The 23,985-nt window shown below is 48.3% G+C and overlaps 1 long non-coding RNA gene across 1 annotated transcript in view; it reads left to right on the top strand.

Moving 5' to 3' along the window:
- LOC144771486 (uncharacterized) overlaps positions 1-23,985 on the top strand; it is a 28,219-nt gene that overhangs the window by 3,783 nt on the left and 451 nt on the right. The window lies entirely within an intron of this gene.

Here is a 23,985-nt window from a genome sequence, read left to right as displayed (position 1 = left end):
CTGTTCATGAGATGACCACGCTTGAAAACACTTCATTACGGCGCCGGGGGTCTGCAGGCATGGGTTTAAAGCAGCTCTGCTAGCACAGCGATACTGTATGCATGTCGTGTCTATGGAATGAACCGTCATCTCTTTCCCCGTCTTACATCTTCGGGTTAGCTTAGAATGGAAAGGGAATTCGGTGAATGAAAGACGGACTGCTTTTTGGCCATCACAAGGTACCTATGCCGACTGGCCCATCTGGCAATGCCAGAAGGACAAATTTGGTAATGATAAGTGCATTTGTATGATACATTCTGAAGCGGAGAGCTGAAACGTGCCCACACTTTCTCACCTCCTTATCCTGTTTACCACCTCTACAACCAGCAGGCAGGACTTCCACCCATGGGTGTAAGATATATCACCCCAGTTTTTGGGATCATGGGAGAAAAGGCGACGCAACAAAGGGGATTAAAAAACTCTTCTGAGTGCCTCCAGGGTTAGTAGGGCCGTTAGCGCTTTGCTGAGCCATCAGCACACTAAAGTGCTACCTACGATGGTCCTGCTTTCGACCTTCTGACCTGTCCCTAGTACTTGTGACCAATCTGTAGGTTATGCAGTGAGGCAGAGTTCTGTGCTTCTGAGGATAAGAGAAGAGCAGGAAAAGGGGAGGAAGTGGTTTACTGCCTGCAGCTTGCCCTGGAAGAGAACCAGTCACCCACTGGCTGGCAGGCATAGGCTGTGGGCAGTCTAGTGCTCCCGGCCCTCCTTAACCATAGCCCTACGAAGTTTCCCATTTCCATGAGTTATGAATTGCTCCAATCCAGGTTCTATTATTTGTAGAGGGAAAACTGTCACCTAAAAAAAAGTCATCCTGACACTAATCTAAACGTAGACCCATCCAGACATGACATGTAAGAGCTTTAGAGCTTACAGAGCCCGCTCTTTAAGGCTTTCCTAAAGGCACAGAGATAGCTAACAGAATGAAGATAGTCAAGCATACTGTCCCATAGCCAAGCCACTTATACAAAAAATGTTCTACCACTAAGGTGAGCGTTCTTAAATTTGAGAACTCTGAGCAAATTGGCATTCGCAGAGTGTAATGACCTAGTTGGAAGATAGCGTTGCAGCTGTTGTCGAAGTGGAAGGGGACCAGTGTGATGAAGAGCTCTATGGACGGTGCTTCAAAACTTTATACGCTTGGCCATGGGGGAGAAACCTGCTGACTTATAGAACATAGTACATAAGTAGGGGGTCCCAGTACAGAACCATTGAAAGCAAAGGTTGAATAGAAAATAAAGTTTTTTAGCAGAACAAATATACATACAACTTAGATTCAATGTTATTTAATCACAATGAATCCAAACATAGGTTTCATATGCAGATTATTGAGTCATAAATTATGTTGTCCAAAATACGACAAACAAAGAAGTGCCCCAGGGAGGGTGGAGGCGGGAAGGTGAGGTCAGTGCAAGGTAAGTGCGAAGGTTTGCTGGGAAATCGGAAAGGAGTGCTGGTCAGGGTGACCTACTTCCTTGAATAGTTAAAACCGTATTGACTAAGAAATGTAGCCACACTTATAACATGAATGTTCAAACAATTGCATCATAAGCCATCAGAAGGGAAACCATTGCAAATAAATCAACAATATGGTCAAAATGCAGGCACATAGGATGAGCGTCAATGTTTCAACCCCACAGGTTCTAGGTAGCAGTATGAATTTAGGAAAGGGTCTTCTTCAGGACAAAAAGGGATTGAGGAATACAGGGGTGTGGGGGGGCCGGGAACCTGGGAGACAAAGGCAACAAATCAATATATGAGTAGGCTCACTAAATGGCAATAAATGGTAGCTAATGTGGCAAAAAGGATTAATTACCGTGATCAGCAGTATCACAATGTGGGATTTACATGGTATTAATGGGCCCGCAGGGCTCCAAAAGCGAGAAGAGATGACATAAATGGGTGTCTGGAGGAGGAAAATAAAAGATAAAAGAACTAAATCCTATGCGTGTTTACGGAAAGCAATCTGAACAGCAAGGTAGGCAGTTACTCAATATACTCACCCCGCGTGATAATCACAGTATTCAAGAAGTGCGGGTGCCGCCAGGAGCAGGTCGGCACAGGACGTGGTCTGAAATGGAAAGGCCAACACTTAAAATAGTTGTGGCGGTCCGGGGACCGCAACTACACCAGCCCACTCAGTATTGAAGAGTGGGACCCCGCATGGAGGGGTATGAACACAAACAGCAACACTCCGAGGCAAAGTATACAGGCTTTACTCACTTGGCTCACGAGCTTGATGAGCGCGAGGACGTCACGCCAATGCTAGATGCGTGAAACCTACAGGTGGTAGGGGGAGTGGTTGCGCGTCGATGCAGACGCTAGCCTGATTGATGTGGTTGCCTAGGTGACACTGACACCATAGACATAAAAAATACATATACTTAAAAGGACAGAGACTATCATGTGCCATAGTAGATGACCGATTACTGGAATAGAGCCCACTGTGCGGGTGAGTGCACATAAAGTATCACAGTCCAATAGTTTAGGCCGCGGCTCTAATTCACTGGGGTGCAAAAGCTGTGTCAAACCCGTATCGCTGGATATGAGAGGGCAGAGGGTCAAAATGTAATGAGGTCAATCATTTATAACGTTTTCTTGAAATTACTAAAGACAAACGAGCATATTAGTGCGTTGCCACAGAACTATCGAGTACTTCACATCGCAGGAGAGTAAAAGCGTCTGTTCGGATTGAGGAAACCTTCAATGGTCTAACACGTCATCCTTCAAAAAAAGGTTGTCCAAATAATTTATATATTGGCAAATTGAAGCCAGTGCCTCTCATCGCAGGAGGGTAAAAGCTCCAGTATAGATCAGAAGTACATTTCAAGAAAGATAGCAAGTCATTTTTAGCTAGGGAAAGGCAGGGATTGCAGGGAAAGAATTTATATGGGCATATTACAGCCAGTACCTCTCAAAAGCAGGAGGGTTAATTCGTCTTGTTCAGTCCAAAAATCAAAGCCCTCGATAGCAACTTTAGAGAGAGAATAAAAGACCAAATTTGAAGACAGGATAGATTCAAGGACAGATAGTTGCCAGATGGGCATGGCAACTTTCTATTTCATTCAGACCATTCACAACAGAGTCAACAAGCATTTGCAATGCAATAGGTCTCGCATTAGGAAAGTTGGAGCTATTGGTATTGTAAATGACACATTTTGTATTTATATGTTGGTTTTGAAAATAGCTAAATTAATAGCTTTGTCATTTACAATGCCAATAGTTATACTTTCGCAAATGTGACACCTATAGCCTTTGTAATGCAATATGTGTTGTATTTACGTGACTTAGATGTATTGATATTACAAATAACAATTGCTTTTGTTTTTTTAAAAAGTAATTAATACTTAAATAAATGTTATTGTAAGTTATAAAGGCAATATCTTAAACTTTTGTAAATAACTTTTGTGAAGATTATGTTCAGTGTATTTTATTGTGACGAAAATCCAAGAACAGAAGTGAAATATTAAAAAAATTTTGTGACATTTGTAATAAAGCTTGAAACATTGAGAGAACATATTTGAACCAGTTGTTGTTGAATGGTTGCACAGAGTGATGCTGTGGTGGCGCAGAGTGATGCTGTGGTGGCGACGAGTGATGCTGTGGTGGCGACGAGTGAGGCTTTGGTGGCGACGAGTGATGCTGTGGTGGCGACGAGTGATGCTGTGGTGGCGACGAGTGATGCTGTGGTGGCGACGAGTGATGCTGTGGTGGCGACGAGTGATGCTGTGGTGACAAGTGATACTGTGGTAGCGACGAGTGATGCTGTGGTAGCGCATAGTGATGTTGTGGTGCCCCTGAGTGATGCTGTGGTGGTGCTGAGTGATGCTGTGGTGATGCGATAGACACATAAATAAAAATATTGTCATTTACAATGCCAATAGCTCTAAGTTTGGCAAAGGCGAGACTGTTGCATTGTAAATGCTTGTTTTAATAAAGCTCTCATATTAAGGGTTTTATTTGCAAAATGAGGCACAAACTTATTATAATACTCCGCCATACCTAGGAAAGTAACCAACTCTAGACTTTGGTGTAGGCAAACTGTGTATAGTTTTCACCAACTTTTCTTACACCATCAGGAGTCAAATAGTGACCTAAATAGTCAATCTCAGTCAAATTAAATCTGCACTTGTTTTCCCTTAATGTCTATCCTCTGTCCGCAAAACGCTCCAGAACAGATTTAACTCTAAGATCATGTTCACTTTGTGATGAACCAAATACAAGCACATCATCTTGATAAATTTTAACACCAGTAATACCCTTTAATACATCCTCCATTACTCTCTGAAAAACAGAGGCCGCAGAGATTAAGCCAAAAGGTAAGCGAGTAAACTTATATGTGCCAAAGGGTGTGATAAAGGTTGTGAGACCCATGGACGTCTCATCAATCCTCACCTGATGGTACACAGCCCTAAGGTCAAGTGGAAAACATGCAGGAATCCCCAAGTTGAGTTAACATGGTATTAATATTGGGAAGAGGATATCTATCCGCCACAACCTCCCTATTAAGACCCCTAAGGTCAACACAAAAACGAATCTCGCCTGAGGGTTTACGCGCTAAAACAACAGGCGAAACCCAATAACTTGCCTCCGATTTCACAATGATCCCATGACTCAAGAGTTTCTCTAATTCCAACCGCATAGGTTCCTGCATGGCTAAAGGAACGCTACGCACTTTACATGCCACTGGAACTGCATCTGTCTTCAAGGTAATATTATGAATATAACCAGAAAGACAACCTAGTTTGTCACTAAAAACATTCTTAAATTGTGTACGCCAATCAGGATAAGACACTTCATTTAAAGTCAAATTAGTAACATTTTGTACACCAACCACATCACAGCCAGTTGCACATGGAGACACATCATTTAACACAGCATTATCCACACCAGTGTGAGATACTATGGGGCAGATTTATGAAGGCCTTGCCTTCCCATGTTAAAAATGACGCACCGGCGGCGCAAGGCCTTCATAAATCTGCCCCTATGTCTCTTAGAATAATGCAGGGGTTCCCACCAGGAACTAAGGAGACATGTAGGTCAGCCTGATGAAACCAACTTAGAATGCTGTCCCCCCTGCAGGAGTTGTAAATTTTCCCTGCAGTGAGTCTTACCTTGTAGTCAATCTGACCATTGAAATAACCTACAAGTATAATAGATTGTCTGCCATAGGCTAGTGGCCTTATATCAGGCTTGAAAACTTTTACCTTTCCATAAAGTTTTTTGTCAAAGAAAACTTTGGGTATTAAAGTGATTTTTGCCCCAGAGTCAAATAACATCTTGACTTCACAATTATCAATACGTACCACATCAATAGCACCTTTACAGTTTTTCCCATCAGATAAGGAAATTTCACCACAATGTAAATCATCAGAATCAGAATCAGAGTCTTCATCTATTATAACTTCTTTCACTCGCTTACTCTTGCCATTTGTTTGAGACCTGCAAGCCTTCGAGTAATGTCCCACCTTACCGCAGTTGCTACATTTAGAAGGTAAAGCAGGGCATGAACTATCATTGGCCAGATGGTCTGAGGCAGTACAACGAAAGCACTTCAATTTGGAACTAGTAGAGGGTCTCGAGAAATTAGAAGAAGAAGGAGTGAAGTTAGACAGTTTCTTAGTAATTTTAGTTGTTGCTCTAGGGTCTGTTTTTTCAAGAGAACATTATTAACAATTAGGACTTTTTCCTCAGATGTTTACTTTTCCTTCTTAAAAACTTTTACACAGGCAAGAGTATGTTCAAGTCTTTTGGCTATAGTGATGACCTCATTTAAAGCTGGGTCATCTTTTTGCCACAGCTCGTCCTTAATTTTTTCCAAACAACATCCTAACATGAATTGATCACGTATTCTTTCCTCTAGGGTCCCATCAAATTTACAAGTGGCAGCCAATTTGCGTAAAGCCGTGACATAAGTCTCTATTGACTAATCTTTCTGCATACGCCTGCCAAAGTGGTACCTTTCTAAGATGGTACTCACCTTTGGTAGGTAATGATTGTCCAATTTTTTAAGATTAATCTCAAATTCATTTAAGTTGTTCGCCTCCTCAGTAGTCAATTCAAGTAAATGTTCAAATACCTCTTGCCCCTCAGAGCCTAAACAGTGCATTAAAAGTGCAGACTTCCTTTCCGCAGAGAGAGGTGTACCACACACCCTCGCATAATTTAGAAATACCTTTTTCCATTTGACCAATGAATGGGTGGATCACCTGGTTTCGATAGGAAAAAAGGTGCAGCTGTAACGTTCTGCATTCCTAACAGAGTACAAGAAAAGCACAGAAATAAAACAAAGTAATTTCACAGTAATGAAATTAACCACTAAAGCTTTAAAACAATATCAGTATAATAAACTGAAGAGAATTTAGTGAATCAAAGTATCATAAGATACTAATAAATGGGGTCTGCGGGGCAAGATGGCCGCTGACAGGCCGTAGGGAACAGTCGCTCCTGTCTCTGCTCCTGCTGTGTGGGTGAAGTCGGACGGAGTCGAGGGAATAAATGCCTCTGACCGCCTGGGAGGTTTGATGTTAAGGCATGCTGCTCTCGCTTGATGTAATAAGCTGGTTTGCCTTTTGGATAGAGAAAGTAAAAGTTATATCTCGGAAGCTGCCGAGAGCGTTTAACTGGACCGGAGAACTAACAACAGAAATTCTGCAAGGGGTAATGCAGAATATGGCCCCTCGAATACCAAAGCCGCGAGGAGAGGTACAGAAAGAGAAAGACAGAGACAAAGCTGTCTCGAGTGATCCTGGAATGGCTGTCATGGCTACAACGAGCGCGACCCTAAGGTCAACGGCCCAAGTGCGGAAGGAAAACCCGGAGACAAATGAGAACTTTGTCAGACTCGAGAAACTTGAAAAGCTAAAAGAAAAGAAGAACCCGTTAAATAAAAAAGGACCCAAGTGCCAGAACAGTGAAAGCTCTAACAAGGAGGGAAAATTTAGGCAACCTACTCTCCTTGAGTCCTTTGTAACCGTTGTAACGGGCCCGGTGTCATCCCACGCACGAGAGGAGGAGGCTTTGGCGAATGGAAATGTGGGTGTCTTTGGAGAGCCGAGCCCGGATCTGTCGGATGATCAGGCGATGACGGGAGCCGCAGGCGGGGAGCACGGTGTGCGGAGTGCAGCAGAGTCGAACAGATTGGCGTCTCTCTCCGCACTTTCTTCGGGACAGGTGCGGAACGTTCCGAGTGATCAGAGCAAGCAGGCTGAACCCTCAGATTTGCAAATGGATATTCCTGGTAAGGAGTGTGTAGGTGGTGATACAGTATCAGCACTGATCAACATAATGGATATGGGGGCACGAATGATGGTAAAGCCGCCCAGAATGGACAGTGCTCCAGTGCTAAATCAATGACTGAGTATGATGACAGCACACTTGTAGAAACAGACTGTAGCGCAGAGGGGGCAGCTGTATGTGTGACACCAACTCTACAAGATAACTCCACAACTGGTACGAGTAAGTCAGCAGGTCTGGAAGCTACTAGGGGGCCTTGTCTGGGCGCAGAATAGGCAACATGCCGCAAGGATACTAATCAGGGACAAAATGTGGTTGGTCTGGGCCCCAAGGAATATGATGATGGTACAGCCATGGTACAAGGGATGGCAGGGGGAGCTATGATTCCTGGTTCCCCGAGTGATGAATGCTTTTTCTCCTTACCTGAGACGGAGGAAGAGGAGGATAAGGTATCTGCTGATGGCATAACAGAAAGTGAAGCTGATAGTTCAGAAGTGGAGTCAGGCTCGATAGTATCAACACCAGAGAGTGAGATTTCGCATAAGGCATATACCAAAAGGAGAACCAAGAAGGGTAGGTCCCGTAGCAGGGTAAGCCCGTCGGTGAGCCCTGTACATACTGAAGTGACTAAAAAATTGGATTGGGACTACTCTGCCACCTCCCAGCTCTACCAAGAAGGAGGAAGCAATGCACTGAACACACAGACTAATGGTACAAGTCAGACAACCACTATGGATATGTTGCATGATACGCTGAAGCAAATGCAGGTCGGGCCGGGAACGAATCACGAAGGGAAAAGCAGGCCAGCCAAACAATACAGGGCTCAATCTGAAAAGTGAACAAACTTTATGCAGACATGGCAGCAAGGGTAACGGAGGTTGAGGCCAGAACTGTAAGGCTGGAAGAAGATGTTGGGAACTGGAATGAGTTTAAAACTGAGCAAGAAAAATGGGCGGCTGATGTACATTGGAAGCTCGAGGACTATGAAAATCGTCAGAGGAGGAACAACGTTAGACTACTTGGGGTGGTTGAAGGGAAAGAAGGGCAGGATGTCCGGGGGTTTGTGGTGAATTTGCTTAGGGGGGCTTTCCCAGAGCTGACCACTTGGAGTTGGGAGAATGAGATACAGAGGGCCCATAGGTTCCCTCTGGTGTAGAGAAAAGGGGTGGCAGCAGACAAACCGAGGGCAATTCTGATATCTGTTGGAAATTTCTTATTGAGGCAGGAAATCATGGATAAAGCCAAGCCGGATGCGAGGCGGTCGTACAATGGTACGACGTCTTTTGCCCGCCCAGATTTCTGTCATGCGACAGTAGAAAGGAGATGGCGCATGAGGCAAATGATAACCCCTTTTCAGAATATAGGCTGTGAGGCCTATTTAATGTTTCCATCCCGCCTCAAAGTAGTTAGTGGTGGGCAGGGTAAGATCTTTTTCTCCGAGATTAAAGCACAGGCTTATTTGGATGAGATAAAAGGTAGGAAAGGTGGCTCAAAAACCACGACAGTCTCCTTAAGGCAACCAAAGGGAAAATGATCAATGGCAGAAAGTAGTTATAACTAAGGAAGGAAGAATATTTTTGCAGCACTTTATAGCATCTAACAGTATTTAATAAGATGGATGTGGCATGTCATGATATAGTTATAGGTAAAGGATAGAGGCACGTTACGGAGTCAGCAGGAGCGGGGGTTCGGAGGGGTGACTGGCACCTGGGACTACAGCTGTCACGCATAGGTCAGGACTGACCTTTTTGCCTGTAAGGGGGTGGGAGGGGGTCGGGGGCCGGGTGGTTGGGGGAGGGGGTACAGGGCACACTGGTTGCGGGTCGGGTGGATGCATGCATGAAAATGCTGGTAAATAGCTATTGAAGAGACAACAACGGAGACATGTCATAAAAATGTTTTTTGCTGATGAAAACTTGTTGGGGCAATTATCTGAGGTGCATTAATGGGTACACGTATAATGATGGTGGATGTTTGTGGTCTAAATGATCGGAATAAGAGGCAAAGGGTTGCGGTGTGGTTAAGATCTTTAAATGTGGATTTCGTGTGCCTTCAGGAGACCCATTGTAAGAACTGGGACCGCCAGTTCTCCGGGGGGTAGCATGGCTCGAGCAGGAAGGCGGCCAGGGGCTTATGTGTAAAGCAGCTACTTAACACACACATCCGATGTAACACACAGTGGCGCAAAAATGGAGACCACACCAGATGTTGTATTTGAAAAATCAAGATCTTTTATATAGGCTTTCAATTAGAGCAAGGCATTGGTAATTCACTAGCATTTCAAATCAAATGAGCATTTCATTAAGACATTTCATATATCTCGTGCAGGTTGCATTTCCTGTGAAGAGTAAACATTTCAGTAAGGCTTTTCATTAAAATAACAGCCAGCTCATCTATGCTGTGAAACATTAACTGACCCCGCCTGTCGCATCAGACTCTTTGACAGGCAAAGGGGTAATGGTATAAACCTGGAGGATCCTACAAGAAGCGACAATTATAATGCATCTAAGCAGCACATCAAACCTCTCATGGTCGCTTTTCCTAGAAAGAACAAATAACTTCAAAGAACACAGCCTTTAGTCATCCGTGACAAGCCTTTCTTATTGTGAATGCAGGTCGGCTGCGACCCAGATCAGATCAATAGAATATTATGGAAGTCCACCTCTGCAAGAAAATTCAGTACAGTAAAGTGACTCTCCCTCTCATTAACAGGCTTGTAAATACAGTACACGATGAACCTTTCGAGGTTGTAAATATGGTCACGATGAGTAATTCAGGCTTGTAAATATGCAGGTAAAACGATATAGTGAGGCACATTCAAAAGGGGGCCAACAGGGCCCAGTCACAGTTAACCCCGGGGGAGGGGCAACCTCGGGCCTCTCTCGGCCTACCGCCCTCCTCCCCAGGGGGTTACCTCTATTTTTCGGCCCTCCGGGGCCCTTGCGAAGATGCTGGCTCTGGACAGAGGGAAGGGGTGTTCGTCCCTCCCAGGGCCTCCCTCGGCCCGGCGCGGTGTTACTGCGGCTTCTGGGCACCATCGCCGGGGCCGGGGCAAGGCCAATATGCGGGTCTAAAGGGGAGGGGGCACTCAGGCTCCACGGCCCCCTCCGCGTTATTGTTGGGCCTACTCGGGGCCTACTGACAAGTCTCCGGGACGCTGCAGGATGCGGCCGGGGAGGCTCCAGCCAATCGGGTGGCCCACCTCGAGGGCTTACTGCGGCCCAGCACAACGAAGAACGGCAATTATACAGCTGTGCTCTCGCAACTACAATAGAGTGTTACACAATTGATTACAATAGACAAGTATCAATAATGAAATAGAAGCAGATTCTTTGGTGTGTTTCTTGTCCCAGCAGGGTGAAGATTTATTGTATCCAGACTTGAGGAATATCACAATATGCCGACACGTGTTTCGTCGTGTGCCGTTGAGTCAACACGACTCTTCAGGGCTTCAGACTCAACTCCTGGATGTGGGTTGAGAATAGTCTGGAAATTATGGTAATGTTTCACGTGGGTGAATTAGAGAGAGACTGAATAGCGGTGTGTTTCAGGTATTGACCGGGAGGGGATCCATCAAGTAGAAAACCTCAGAAAACGGGTACGTTTTCTCGATAGGCGGTATGCCGTAGTTTAGTATCCCTCCTCCGTTGGTTCCCGGTGGCCGTCTGTCGTGAACGGCACACGACGAAACACGTGTCGGCATATTGTGATATTCCTCAAGTCTGGATACAATAAATCTTCACCCTGCTGGGACAAGAAACACACCAAAGAATCTGCTTCTATTTCATTATTGATACTTGTCTATTGTAATCAATTGTGTAACACTCTATTGTAGTTGCGAGAGCACAGCTGTATAATTATCGTAGAGTCTCTGACTTGTTAGACGGTTAAGGGTGTTTTTCCGTCTGCTCTTAACGCACTACACAGCTACCAATTTCGAACTACACACATTAACGTAAGATTTGAGGCAGTGCGCCCCTGATATCTGAACTCTAAAAATACCCCCAAGCAGTATACAACGAAGAACGGCGGCCCTCTCCTCACATATGGGGGCCGCTGATGAGGGCAAATGACTCTGGCGCGAGGCGCCACACACCGACCAGGCAGCCTCACCTCAGGGGCGTCGCGGGGCAGCGTGAAGGCCTCAGATGGTTTCCCACAGCTCCGGGCTGCGGCGGTGAGTGGGGAACAGATTAGCACCTCGTAGAGACAGTGTCGGGCGCCACAGCGCTACTCGTGAGGGGAATAAATCAGTCAGCTCAGGAGGGCGCTTTGGGGGCAACAGCAGCAGAAGGTGTTCTGAGGTGAAAAGCGCCTCAGAGTCACAGCGCTTGACAGAAGGGCAAATTACAGCGCTCTGCACGTTAGTTAGTCAGAACTGCAGGCAGGATGGGGGCAAATTATAGCGCTTGTCACACAGTTCAGTCAGGGGAGACAGGTAGGCCCAGCTGAAGGCAGGGAATGCGCAGGGCAGCTCAGTCTAGTACCTGGTCCCAGGAAGTAGGTTTCTTGGCGCTTGGATGGTTCTGCGCCCTTAGTTGCTTGTTTCTTGAAGTTGAAGAGGGGTGGGGAATGAGTTGAGGGCTTGAAGAATTTCTCCTCAGTCACTGCAGATGGGCCCTGGGGTTCCCTACCACTGGGCCAGATCAGGGGGCTAGCTTTGAACACCTCACTGAGCTTAAGAGGCCGCACCTAAATCCTGTCACTCCCAGTAGCATAGGTTCCTCACTAGGCCCTCCCGCCTAAAACTCCTGCGTGGGTTCCCCATGTCAGTGATGCCCCAACTGACTGGAAAAAGTTCCCTCCCTGGCTTATATATGCCCAGGTCAGGTGACCACTCTCTAAGGCAGGAAAAGTCAGGTCCGCCTTCCTTCTGGAAGGTTCCAGGAGCTTCCCCACTCTAACTATGGACAGGGGCTGGGTGGCTGGTGTTGCAACATTGTATGGGGACCCAGCCTGCTCCTGGCAACTAGGGTGCTACACTAAAAAGACCACGCTGCAGTAGCAGGGGCCAGTGGCAGCCATGTTGAAAGTAGAGAGCACCTGCACCCTAACACAGGTTAGCTGTGAAAAGGTGCCCGAAGACCTAAGGGCCAACAAAAAAATAGGTGGAAAAAATGAGGCCAGGGCAACAAATTACCGGGGAAAGACCACCCTCAAGCTGACAGGTCTAACATGCATCCCCCCAGCTGAAAGTGGGGAGAGCTACCCAACCTCTAGGGAGTTCTCGTCGCTAAGGCGGAAAAACCGGGAGAGACCCTCAGCATTGGCGTGGTCAGCTCCGGGCCGATGTTCCACCCTAAAGTCGATCCCTTGTAGGGAAATAGACCACCTTAGCAACTTTGGGTTTTCGCCTCTCATTTGCATGAGCCAGCGAAAGGGTTGGTGGTCGGTTTGAACCAGGAAGTGAGAGCCAAAGAGGTATGGCCTCAACTTCTTCAAAGCCCAGACCACAGCAAAGGCTTCTCGTTCGATGGTACTCCATCGCTGTTCCCGAGGAAGGAGTCTTCGGGAGATGAAGGCCACAGGTTGGTCTTGGCCATCATCGTTGAGTTACGACAGCACGGCGCCTACGCCATGCTCTGAGGCATCTGTCTGCACGAAGAATTCTTTTTGGAAGTCCGGAGTGGCCAGCACCGGAGCGGTGCACATCGCGCGCTTCAGTGTTTCAAATGCCTCCTGGCAGGCAGCCGTCCAGATGACCTGACGTGGCTGCTTTTTGGACTTCAACTCGGTCAAGGGGGCCACGATGGTACCATACCCCTTGACGAATCTGCGGTAATAGCCAGTGAGGCCGAGGAAAGCTCGGACCTCAGTCTGAGTTTTGGGGGCCTCCCAGGCCATGATGGTCTCAATCTTGGCCTGGAGGGGTTGCACCTTACCTCCGCCCACCAAGTGTCCCAGGTACACGACAGAGCCCTGTCCAATTTGGCACTTGCTAGCTTTGATGGTCAAGCCAGCCCGTTGTAACGCCCGCAGCACCTCCTGGAGATGCTGCAGATGGTCCTCCCAGGTGCTACTGAAGACAGCTATGTCATCCAGGTAAGCTGCTGAGAAGGACTCCAGGCCAGATAATACCTGGTACACCAACCGCTGGAAGGTGGCCGGAGCATTCTTGAGCCCGAAGGGCATCACTCGAAATTGGAAGTGACCCTCGGGGGTGGAGAACGTTGTCTTCTCCTTCGCTCCATCGGCCATGGCAATCTGCCAGTACCCTGATGTCAAGTCGATGGTGCTGAGGTACTTGACTGCTCCCAGCCGGTCAATCAGCTCGTCTGCCCGTGGTATCGGGTGAGCATCTGTCTTGGTGACAGAGTTCAACCTCCGATAATCCACACAGAACCGAAGTTCTGGTGTGGTGCCCGGTAGAGCCGCTTTTGGCACTAGAACGACCGGACTAGCCCACAGGCTGCTGGAGGGCTCGATTACTCCCAGCTCCAGCATCTTGGTCACCTCACCCTGGATGCTGTTCTTTACTTTGTCGGACAGCCGGTAAGACTTGCTTTTCACTGGCGTACTGTCCCCTGTGTCCACATCATGGGTACACAGATGCGTAATTCCAGGTGTGAGGGAGAACAACACGGCGTGCTGCGCCAGAACCTGGCGGCAGTCCCTCTGTTGTTCTGGGGTCAAGGATGGAGAGAGGACAACTCCCTCTACTGAACCATCCTTCTCCTGAGCCGCTAGAAGGTCAGGGAGAGGCTCACTTTCCTCCTCCTCGCTCCCATCCGTCACCATGAGGAGAGAAAGCTCCGAACGCTCATGATGAGGCTTCAGGCGGTTGACGTGGAGCACCCGGTGGGGCTGTCGGGGGGTCTTCAAGTCCACGACATAGGTGGTCTGGCCTTTACGCGCCACAATCTCATACGGTCCAGTCCACCGGTCCTAGAGGGCACTAAGCTCCCAGGCTCCATGACCCACACCTTCTGTCCAGTGTCCAACTCCACCGTCCGAGCGTTGTGGTCATACCACTCCTTCATGACGGCTTGGCTAGCCTCCAGGTTGTCTGAGGCTTCCTTCCACAGCTTAGCCATCTGGCTGCGGAATACCAGCATATAGTTGACAACATCCTGGGGAAGCTTCTTCGAAGTCTTCTCCCAACTCTCCTTGACCAGACTAAGGGGTCCCCTAACGGGGTGACCATAGAGCAATTCGAAGGGGCTGAACCCGACTCCCTTCTAGGGTACCTCGCGGTACGAGAACAGCAAGCAAGGGAGGAGGATCTCCCATTTCCGCCTCAGGTCTTCTGCCAGACTCCGGATCATCCCCTTCAAAGTCTTATTGAAGCGCTCCAGGAGCCCGTTAGTCTGGGGGTGGTAAGGAGTGGAGAATCGATAGGTCACACCGCACTCTTTCCACATGGCCTGCATGTAGGCCGACATGAAATTTGTGCCCCTGTCTGACACCACGACCTTGGGGAATCCCACTCGGGTGAATATCCCCATCAGGGCCCGCGCCACCACAGGTGCAGTAACGGTCCTCAGAGGAATGGCATCCGGGTACCGAGTGGCGTGGTCCACTAACACCAGAATGAACCGATGTCCCGCAGAGGTCGGAGGGTCCAACAGCCCAACGATGTCAATACCGACCCGCTCGAAAGGGGTCCCGACCACTGGGAGTGGTTCCAATGAGGCCTTCAATTTGGTCCCAGTCTTGCCACTGGCCTGGCAAGTCTTGCAGGTCTTGCAATACGTGTCAGAGGCAACTCTCATCCTAGGCCAATAAAAATGTGGGACTAGCCTCGCAAAGGTCTTGTCCTGGCCCAGGTGTCCGGCTAGAGGTATCTCATGCGCCAGTTCCATCAAAAAGGCTCGGTAGCACTGGGGGACCACTAAGGCCCTCGAAGATCCATGCACCGGGACCCTTGGCTCACTGTACAGGAGGCCACCCTCCCAATACACGTGGTAGTTGCCGGTCTCCTTGTTCACCACTTGGGCTTCGGCCTGTCGCCGCATGCCTTCAAGCGTGGGGCACTCCTTCTGCGCCCGACAGAATTCCTCCCGGGTAGGATCTCCTTCCACATGCCACTCGGCAAGGGTCGGCAAATCTCCCACAGGAACGACATCCACCTCCACGGACTCCGGGGTTACCTCCGCGGGCTCCCCATCCGTCACACGGGGTGTGTCCTCCACAACACTCTCCTCTGGACCGACAGTGGGTTGGGCCGTTGTTTCAGGCTCCAACCCGGGTTGAGCTTCTTGCCGGGCAGCCGTGGACCGCGTGACTATGCACGTCCACCCTGGTAATCCCAGCATCTCAGTGTGGGCCTTAAACTCCACTTCCTTCCAGGCGGTATGTTCGAGGTCATTACCGAGCAGACAGTTCACAGGCAAGGCAGGGCTGATCGCAACTATCAACGGGCCTGACACTCCTCCCCATTCAAAGGGAACTTGAGCCACGGGATAGTAGCTCATTCAGCCGTCAGCCAACACGGCCGGATGGTACACATCAGGAACAACCTGCTCAGGGGACACCAGCCGCCTCACTACGGTCGTCATGCTGGCTCCTGTGTCCCTCAGAGCGTCCACCTCCTCCCCATTGACCTTCACCCTCTGCTGGTACTTAGCAGTATTCGATGGTAAGGGCGTCACTGGGACCATCTCCTTATCCCCGAGTGAAACCAAGGTCAGGCCTGTCCACTCCCCTTCCCTATCTAGGGGCAGCTCCAACCCAAGCGCTATACTAGCCACCCCGGGACTCTTGCCACCAGTGGGGGCTGGGGGTCGTTTGTGACACTGGGGGTCTCCCTTGTAGTGTCCGACCTCTCCGCACTCATAGCACCGGACCACTTTTGGCTGCTGACTCTTGTCAGGGTAAGTAGGTTTTGGGGAACGGTTCTGAGGTGGGGTACCTACTCCTTTCCCAAACTGTCTAGTTTGTGGGCCTCGTGAGAACTCTGTTCTTTTATCACCACCCTCTTTCTTCTGAGGGGCGCCCTGTCCACCTTTCGGGCCATCTCCCCCGGGGCCCTTGTGTGACACCCGGGTGCTAACCCAAATATCCGCCTCCTCCGCGAGCTCACGGGAATCAGTAAGCTTGCGGTCCAACAAATGTTGGCGCAACTCAGGAAAACACTTATCCAAGAGGTGCTCTCTCAAAAAAAGGTTATACAGACCCTCAAAATCACGCACCTCGCTGCCACGCACCCAACCATCCAGAGCCTTTCGGGCATACTCAAAAAAATCCACCCAGTTCTGCGTGGACAGCTTATGGCTGCCACGAAACCTCTGGCGATACCTTTCAGGGGTGAGGCCAAAATGTTTGATAAGCGCCTCCTTCATGGGGGAATACCTAAACTGGTCCGCCTTCTCCAAATACAGAAGTGAGTCCCTGACATCAGGAGGTATATACCGGTACAAACCACCTCCCCAATGTTTCTCAGGCACGCCATGGGCAGTCAAGGCCACTTCATACGCCTCCAACCACCTGGCAATGTCATCCCCCTTGGTGTATCTCGCTATCACCTCCTTGGGTAACCAGAATCTGGGCTCCTGCTGAGCCTCTGGTCCGCTGCCACCATTAGGACTTCCTGGCGCACTCAACTGCAATGCTTGCAGCTCCATTTCCTTGAGCTGTAGCTCGTGCGCTAGCTTCTTTTCCTCCAACGCTAATTTCTCTCTCTCCAAAGCAAACTGCCTATCTTCCCTTTCTCTCTCCTTCTCGTGCTCTAATTTGGCAAGCTCCCACTTCAATCGCCTTTCCTCCCTCCTGTCCTCGTACTCCTGCGGTGACACACTCTTCCTAGAAACATTGCTCCCTGCCCTGGAACGTGGTCCTGGCAACACTTTATCTGACATGTCAATGTTGAGCAGGCCTGGGTCTTCCTGAGTGTCCACCTACCCATGTATGACCTGTTCTCCATCCTCTTTTTCCTCTGGGTGGGCCCTTACCCATGCCCTTAAGGCGGTACGCAGCTCTTCTTTTACAGCTCTCGTCCCCACAGGCACCCCCATCCCCTGACAAAACTCCCTTAACTGCACTGCCGTATACTTATCAAGGTCAGCCAGCTGGAACTCCATTTTATCAGGTGAGGACCTAGATAACCTGGAAGAAAAAATTCTAGGACGTGGGCAACAATACTGGTTCAACACACTTTGCTGCAGGCTAGACAGTCCTGAGCAATTGGGTTTGCTTGTAGCACGATAGGTGTCCAATTAAGTGCAGCACACCCTGTCTCACTGGAGGGTGTTAGGTAGCTACAGGTCCTGGATCCCACCGCTCGGCACCAATGTAAGAACTGGGACCGCCAGTTCTCCGGGGGGTAGCATGGCTCGAGCAGGAAGGCGGCCAGGGGCTTATGTGTAAAGCAGCTACTTAACACACACATCCAATGTAACACACAGTGGCGCAAAAATGGAGACCACACCAGATGTTGTATTTGAAAAATCAAGATCTTTTATATAGGCTTTCAATTAGAGCAAGGCATTGGTAATTCACTAGCATTTCAAATCAAATGAGCATTTCATTAAGACATTTCATATATCTCGTGCAGGTTTCATTTCCTGTGAAGAGTAAACATTTCAGTAAGGCTTTTCATTAAAATAACAGCCAGCTCATCTATGCTGTGAAACATTAACTGACCCCGCCTGTCGCATCAGACTCTTTGACAGGCAAAGGGGTAATGGTATAAACCTGGAGGATCCTACAAGAAGCGACAATTATAATGCATCTAAGTAGCACATCAAACCTCTCATGGTCGCTTTTCCTAGAAAGGAACAAAACATATCAGCAAGTACTTATCAGTCTAACAAATAACTTCAAAGAACACAGCCTTTAGTCATCCATGACAAGCCTTTCTTCTTGTGAATGCAGGTCGGCTGCGACCCAGATCAGATCAACAGAATATTATGGAAGTCCACCTCTGCAAGAAAATTCAGTACAGTGAAGTGACTCTGCCTCTCATTAACAGGCTTGTAAATACAGTACACGATGAACCTTTCGGGGTTGTAAATATGGTCACGATGAGTAATTCAGGCTTGTAAATATGCAGGTAAAACGATATAGTGAGGCACATTCAAAAGGGGGCCAACTGGGCCCAGTCACAGTTAACCCCGGGGAGGGGCGACCTCGGGCCTCTCTCGGCCTACCGCCCTCCTCCCCAGGGGGTTACCTCTATTCTTCGGGCCCTCCGGGGCCCTTGCGAAGATGCTGGCTCTGGAGAGAGGGAAGGGGTGTTCGTCCCTCCCAGGGCCTCCCTCAGCCTGGCGCGGTGTCACTGCGGCTTCTGGGCACCAGCGCCGGGGCAAGGCCAATATGCGGGTCTAAAGGGGAGGGGACACTCAGGCTCCACGGCCCCCTCCGCGTTATTGTTGGGCCTACTCAGGGCCTACTGACAAGGCTCCGGGCCGAGGACGCTGCAGGATGCGGCCGGGGAGGCTCCAGCCAACCACGTGGCCCACCTCGAGGGTGCGCCTACCGGGACCAATGGCAGCGCGGCACCCGGGGGCGGGGCAGAGGAGCTCCCCGGTCACGTGATCGGGGACAGCTTGGCTTCGGCCTACTGCGGCCCAGCACGACGAAGAACGGCGGCCCTCTCCTCACATATGGAGGCCACCGATGAGGGCAATTGACTCTGGCGCGAGGCGCCACACACCGACCAGGCAGCCTCACCTCAGGGGCGTCGCGGGGCAGCGCGAAGGCCTCAGATGGTTTCCCACAGCTCCGGGCTGCGGTGGTGAGTGGGGAACAGATTAGCGCCTCGTAGAGACAGTGTCGGGCGCCACAGCGCTACTCGTGAGGGGAATAAATCAGTCAGCTCAGGTGGGCGCTTTGGGGGCAACAGCAGCAGAAGGTGTTCTGCGGTGAAAAGCGCCTCAGAGTCACAGCGCTTGACAGAAGGGCAAATTACAGCGCTCTGCACGTTAGTTAGTCAGAACTGCAGGCAGGATGGGGGCAAATTATAGCGCTTGTCACACAGTTCAGTCAGGGGAGACAGGTAGGCCCAGCTGAAGGCAGGGAATGCGCAGGGCAGCTCAGTCCAGTACCTGGTCCCAGGAAGTAGGTTTCTTGGCGCTTGGATGGTTCTGCGCCCTTAGTTGCTTGTTTCTTGAAGTTGAAGGGGGGGGGGAATGAGTTGAGGGCTTGAAGAATTTCTCCTCAGTCACTGCAGATGGGCCCTGGGGTTCCCTACCACTGGGCCAGATCAGGGGGCTAGCTTTGGACACCTCACTGAGCTTAAGAGGCAGCACCTAAATCCTGTCACTCCCAGTAGCATAGGTTCCTCACTAGGCCCTCCCGCCTAAAACTCCTTTGTGGGTTCCCCAGGTCAGTGATGCCCCAACTGACTGGAAAAAGTTCCCTCCCTGGCTTATATATGCCCAGGTCAGGTGACCACTCTCTAAGGTGGGAAAAGTCAGGTCCGCCTTCCTTCTGGAAGGTTCCAGGAGCTTCCCCACTCTAACAATGGACAGGGGCTGGTGGCTGGTGTTGCAACATTGTATGGGGACCCAGCCTGCTCCTGGCAACTAGGGTGCTACACTAAAAAGACCACGCTGCAGTAGCAGGGGCCAGTGGCAGCCATGTTGAAAGTAGAGAGCACCTGCACCCTAACACAGGTTAGCTGTGAAAAGGTGCCCGAAGACCTAAGTGCCAACAAAAAAAATAGGTGGAAAAAATGAGGCCAGGGCAAAACGTCACGGGGAAAGACCACCCTAAGGCTGACAGGTCTAACACCCATATAGAGGGGCAGCAAGGTTATCTATTAGAGCAGTTAGGGTTCACTGTATTGGCGCACTCCAAGCAAGGGGCAAAAAATAGGTGAGTTGCAATATTGTCAAAACGTAGAGATGTCATGGTAAGGAGGAAGGTTGAAGATCGATGGGGGAGATGGGTGTTGATAGAACTCAAAATTAATGAGGAGTGGGTTACTTTAGGGTGTTTATATGGGTCAACGGAGGACTATCCGGATATTTTCGATTTCATGGATCTGGAGTTAGCTGCTTGGTCCTCAACTGTTATCCTGACTGGATATTTTAATATCAATGGGGCAGTGGGAGTGGATGGGATACTGAACGGCCAGTACCAGGGTAGAAAGAAGAGAGTTTGGCGCTCCTTATGTGGCCTAATAAGAAACAATGCTTTAGTGGATGCATGGGGGGCTTTAAGGACTGGAGAGCAGGGATTTACTTACTATTCAGCCCCGCATAGAGTCTGTGCAAGACTAGATTACTTTTTTGTTTCAACGTCTACACAATCCAAGATTAAAATCGAGAGGCATCCTCGGATAGTTTCCGACCACAACCCATTGATTTTAACAGCAAACCTCGGTACAACTGAAGAAGTGGGACGAGTATGGACATTTGAGAGAGGGCTGCTAAAAGAAGAGGCTTATATTGTACACATGACTGATTGGATAGGGAGCTTTCTGGACATAAATAGAGGAAGTACAATGGTAGGGAACGTGTGGGACGCCTTCAAGGCGGCAGCTAGAGGGGAAACAATAAGCTTTAGCGTGGCAAGTCGGAGGGAGGGAAGGCAAAGAGAGGCGGAGCTGGTCAGGGCTGTGGTAGACGCAGAGGAGGAACTAACTCCGAATGTGGTAAGGGGCGTACCCTTAGATCAAGTTTTAGTCAGAATAGCAAAAGCAAAGATGGAGGCTGAGGAAAGCATAGCTAATAAGGCCGCTAAAATATACTTAGCGAATAGGGAAAGATGCTATGAATTTAGTGAGTCTGTGGGTCGCACCCTTGCTATTCGCACGAGGCAGAATGTGTCCACAGGACAGGTGAGGGAGATCCTTGATGAGATGGGAGTACCATTTGTAGATCCGGAGGGGATAAGAGAAGTATTCAGGAAATTCTATATTTCTTTGTACGATCAAGAGTTACCAGGTGATATATCTAAAATAGGGGAGTATTTGCGGGGCACTCCGGTAGATACTCTACCAGAAGATGAGGCAAGGAAGTTGGAGGCACCTTTTACTGAGGAAGAAATTTTGTTTGCCTTGACTAATCTCCCCTCCGGCAAAGCTGCAGGCCCTGATCAAATCCCATTGGAATTCTATAAAACATTCTGGGATGTAATTAAGCAGGATATGTGTAGAACAATGCAGCAAGCGCAGGCAGGGACATCAATCCCGAAGAGTTGGGCAGGTGCAGATATTGTTATAATACTAAAAAAGGGTAAACCAGCCAACCAACCTGGGTCATATAGGCCAATAACTTTAATGAACTCAGGCACCAAAATCTACTCTAAAGTACTTGCACTAAGAATAGCGAAAGTAATTGTCACTTTAGTAACCATTAATCAGCATGGGTTTATACCAGGAAGGGGAACCACACATCACACTAGAAAGGTCATAACTCTTTTTGATGCTGCAGAGGTCTCAGGAGACCCGTTCGCAGTGATATTACTAGATGCCGAAAAGGCCTTTGATCGGGTCTCCTGGGACTTTCTGTGGCTCATTTTGGCAAGGGTGGGGTTTGGGGTGGTCTGGTAAGAGCTCTCCAGGTTCTATACACTGATCCAACCGCTCGGATACGAGTAAATGCGGGGTACACGCTACCATTCCAGATTAAGAGGGGCACACGGCAGGGGTGCCCATGCTCCCCGCTCCTGTTTGCTCTCTATATGGACCCATATATACGGCAAATTGATTTAAATGAGAAGATCTGCCCAGTAGGTACTCTAAGGGGACAATGTAAAATTTTGGCATATGTCGATGACGTCGCTATTGTTACTCCTCACCCTTCAGAAGCCATAGGCTTTGTTGAGGAGGAGGCACAGTTTTTCGGTGAGGTGTCTGGTTATGCCTTAAACACGAAGAAAACACATATCATTAAAAATAGCAGTACGTCCTGTCTGGATCATCGGGTGGTGCAGAGCGGTGTATATTTAGGTGTAACAATAATGTCAGACTTAGATAAGCTTGTGGAGTCAAATATAACACCAGTAATAAAAAAGGCAAAAAAGGACTTAGACCGGTTGCATAATATACATTTTTCAATTGTAGGGCGAATTAATATAGTTAAAATGATGCTGCTACCGAAATTTCTGTATTTGTTCAGGACTAAACCCTTATTGTTTGAAGCTAGGTGGTTTAAGGATATCGAGAATATGATAAATCGATTTGTTTGGGCTCATGGAAAGACCCGAAGGGCATTGAGATCTATGACACTTCCAAGGGAGTGGGGTGGGTGGGCATTACCTGATGTGAGAATGTATTACTGGGCGGCGTGCTTTCAGTATATGGCATGTCTATTCGGAGGGTCTGAAAGCGAAGGACAGGACGAGTTAGGAGCTTATGCAATATACTCATTACTGCTAGGAGATGATGCGCAGAATTGTTTCTTGAAATTTACAGAGCATAGTTATTTTAAGAGAACTACATTTAAAACAGTTATGACGGCCCATAAAATCTGGACCTCGTTTGCAAAAAGGTTTGGCATAGGCAGGTACAATGCCTACACCAGGCTGAGTAATAATCCTACCCTGCCTGGGGACATATTTTCCGGGGTTGTCTTTTCGGAATGGTATAGTCACGGGATTAGCAAAATGGGGGATATGATAGGAGCACAGGGGGTAATGCAGTTTAGTAGTCTTCAAGCAATATACGGATTAGATTCAACTCATTTTTTCAAATATCTGCAAGTTAGGAGTTTTCTGTCGAAAAAAACTGGAGGGCCGATGGGTTTTGGTATAAACCCCATTTTGGATATAGTGCAGGATGGCAAAGAGTGTACTATTAAAAGGTTTTACAATGAATTAATAGACCATCAAGTAGACAATTTGGAAAAATATGAGGGCAAGTGGGAGCAGAAGGTGGGCAGAGAAGGGGTACCATTTCGCAGGTCATTGGAGTTGGGACAGAAACTCTTATATGCAGCACCACTCCAGGCGCAACACTATAAGACGCTTTACTTCCTGTATCATACACCTGCCAGGATCGCGCAATGGGGAGGGGTAGCGGGCACTACGTGTCCAAGATGCGACAGTTCTGATGCTGATTTGTTGCATATGTTTGCGACCTGTACTCACTTAAAGTCTACCCAGGACGAAATTGAAGTCTTTTTTAGAAGAGCATTAAGGATAGAGGTTATCCTAACGACGGAAATGGTACTCCTCGGAATAGAGAAGAAACCTGGGCAGATTCAGTATGAATACTTTATTTTCGTGGCAATGGCTATTTTAAGGCTATGTATTGCGACGGCTTGGTTAGATCGTGTACCGCTCGTGTACCGCCCACTTTTCACCAGTGGCTAATGAAATTGCTAGCTGGCTATAACTTAGAGAAAGCGATATATGCAAGGAGGGGAAGAAGAGGCAAGAAATTAGGTATGGAAATATGGGAGCCGATACAAAGCTGGAAGGAAAGGGAACCTGGGTAGGAGACATTGAAAACAATGGCGGTGGAATTTAATTTAGGGTATTGTTTTATTTGTTCCGACATATCCTGCAATGTAATTTAATTTTGTTTAAATTGTATAGTATGTTGTTTGTTATATGAAAATGGTGCATGTTAATCATAATGAACTTGATTATTTTGTGCCCTGTACAATAAAAGGGGGGGGGCCTGAATAAAAATATTTTTTTTAAAAAGATACTAATAAATGAAATAAAACAATTATTTCCATGGACCTGTAAATAAATAATAATTAAAAGGCATGTAAAAAAAAAATTATGTTCAGTATCAGCATAACAATAAATACCTTGTTAAAAGAAACGAGTTTATCAGCATAGACACACCAATAAAGCTGAGTGTGTCAGCGTAGC

This window comes from Lissotriton helveticus, chromosome 8, assembly GCF_964261635.1.
Source record: "Lissotriton helveticus chromosome 8, aLisHel1.1, whole genome shotgun sequence".
Classification (NCBI taxonomy): Eukaryota; Metazoa; Chordata; class Amphibia; order Caudata; family Salamandridae; genus Lissotriton; species Lissotriton helveticus.
Note: the sequence above shows the minus strand (reverse complement) of the source record. Positions and strands in the feature narration are given on the sequence as shown.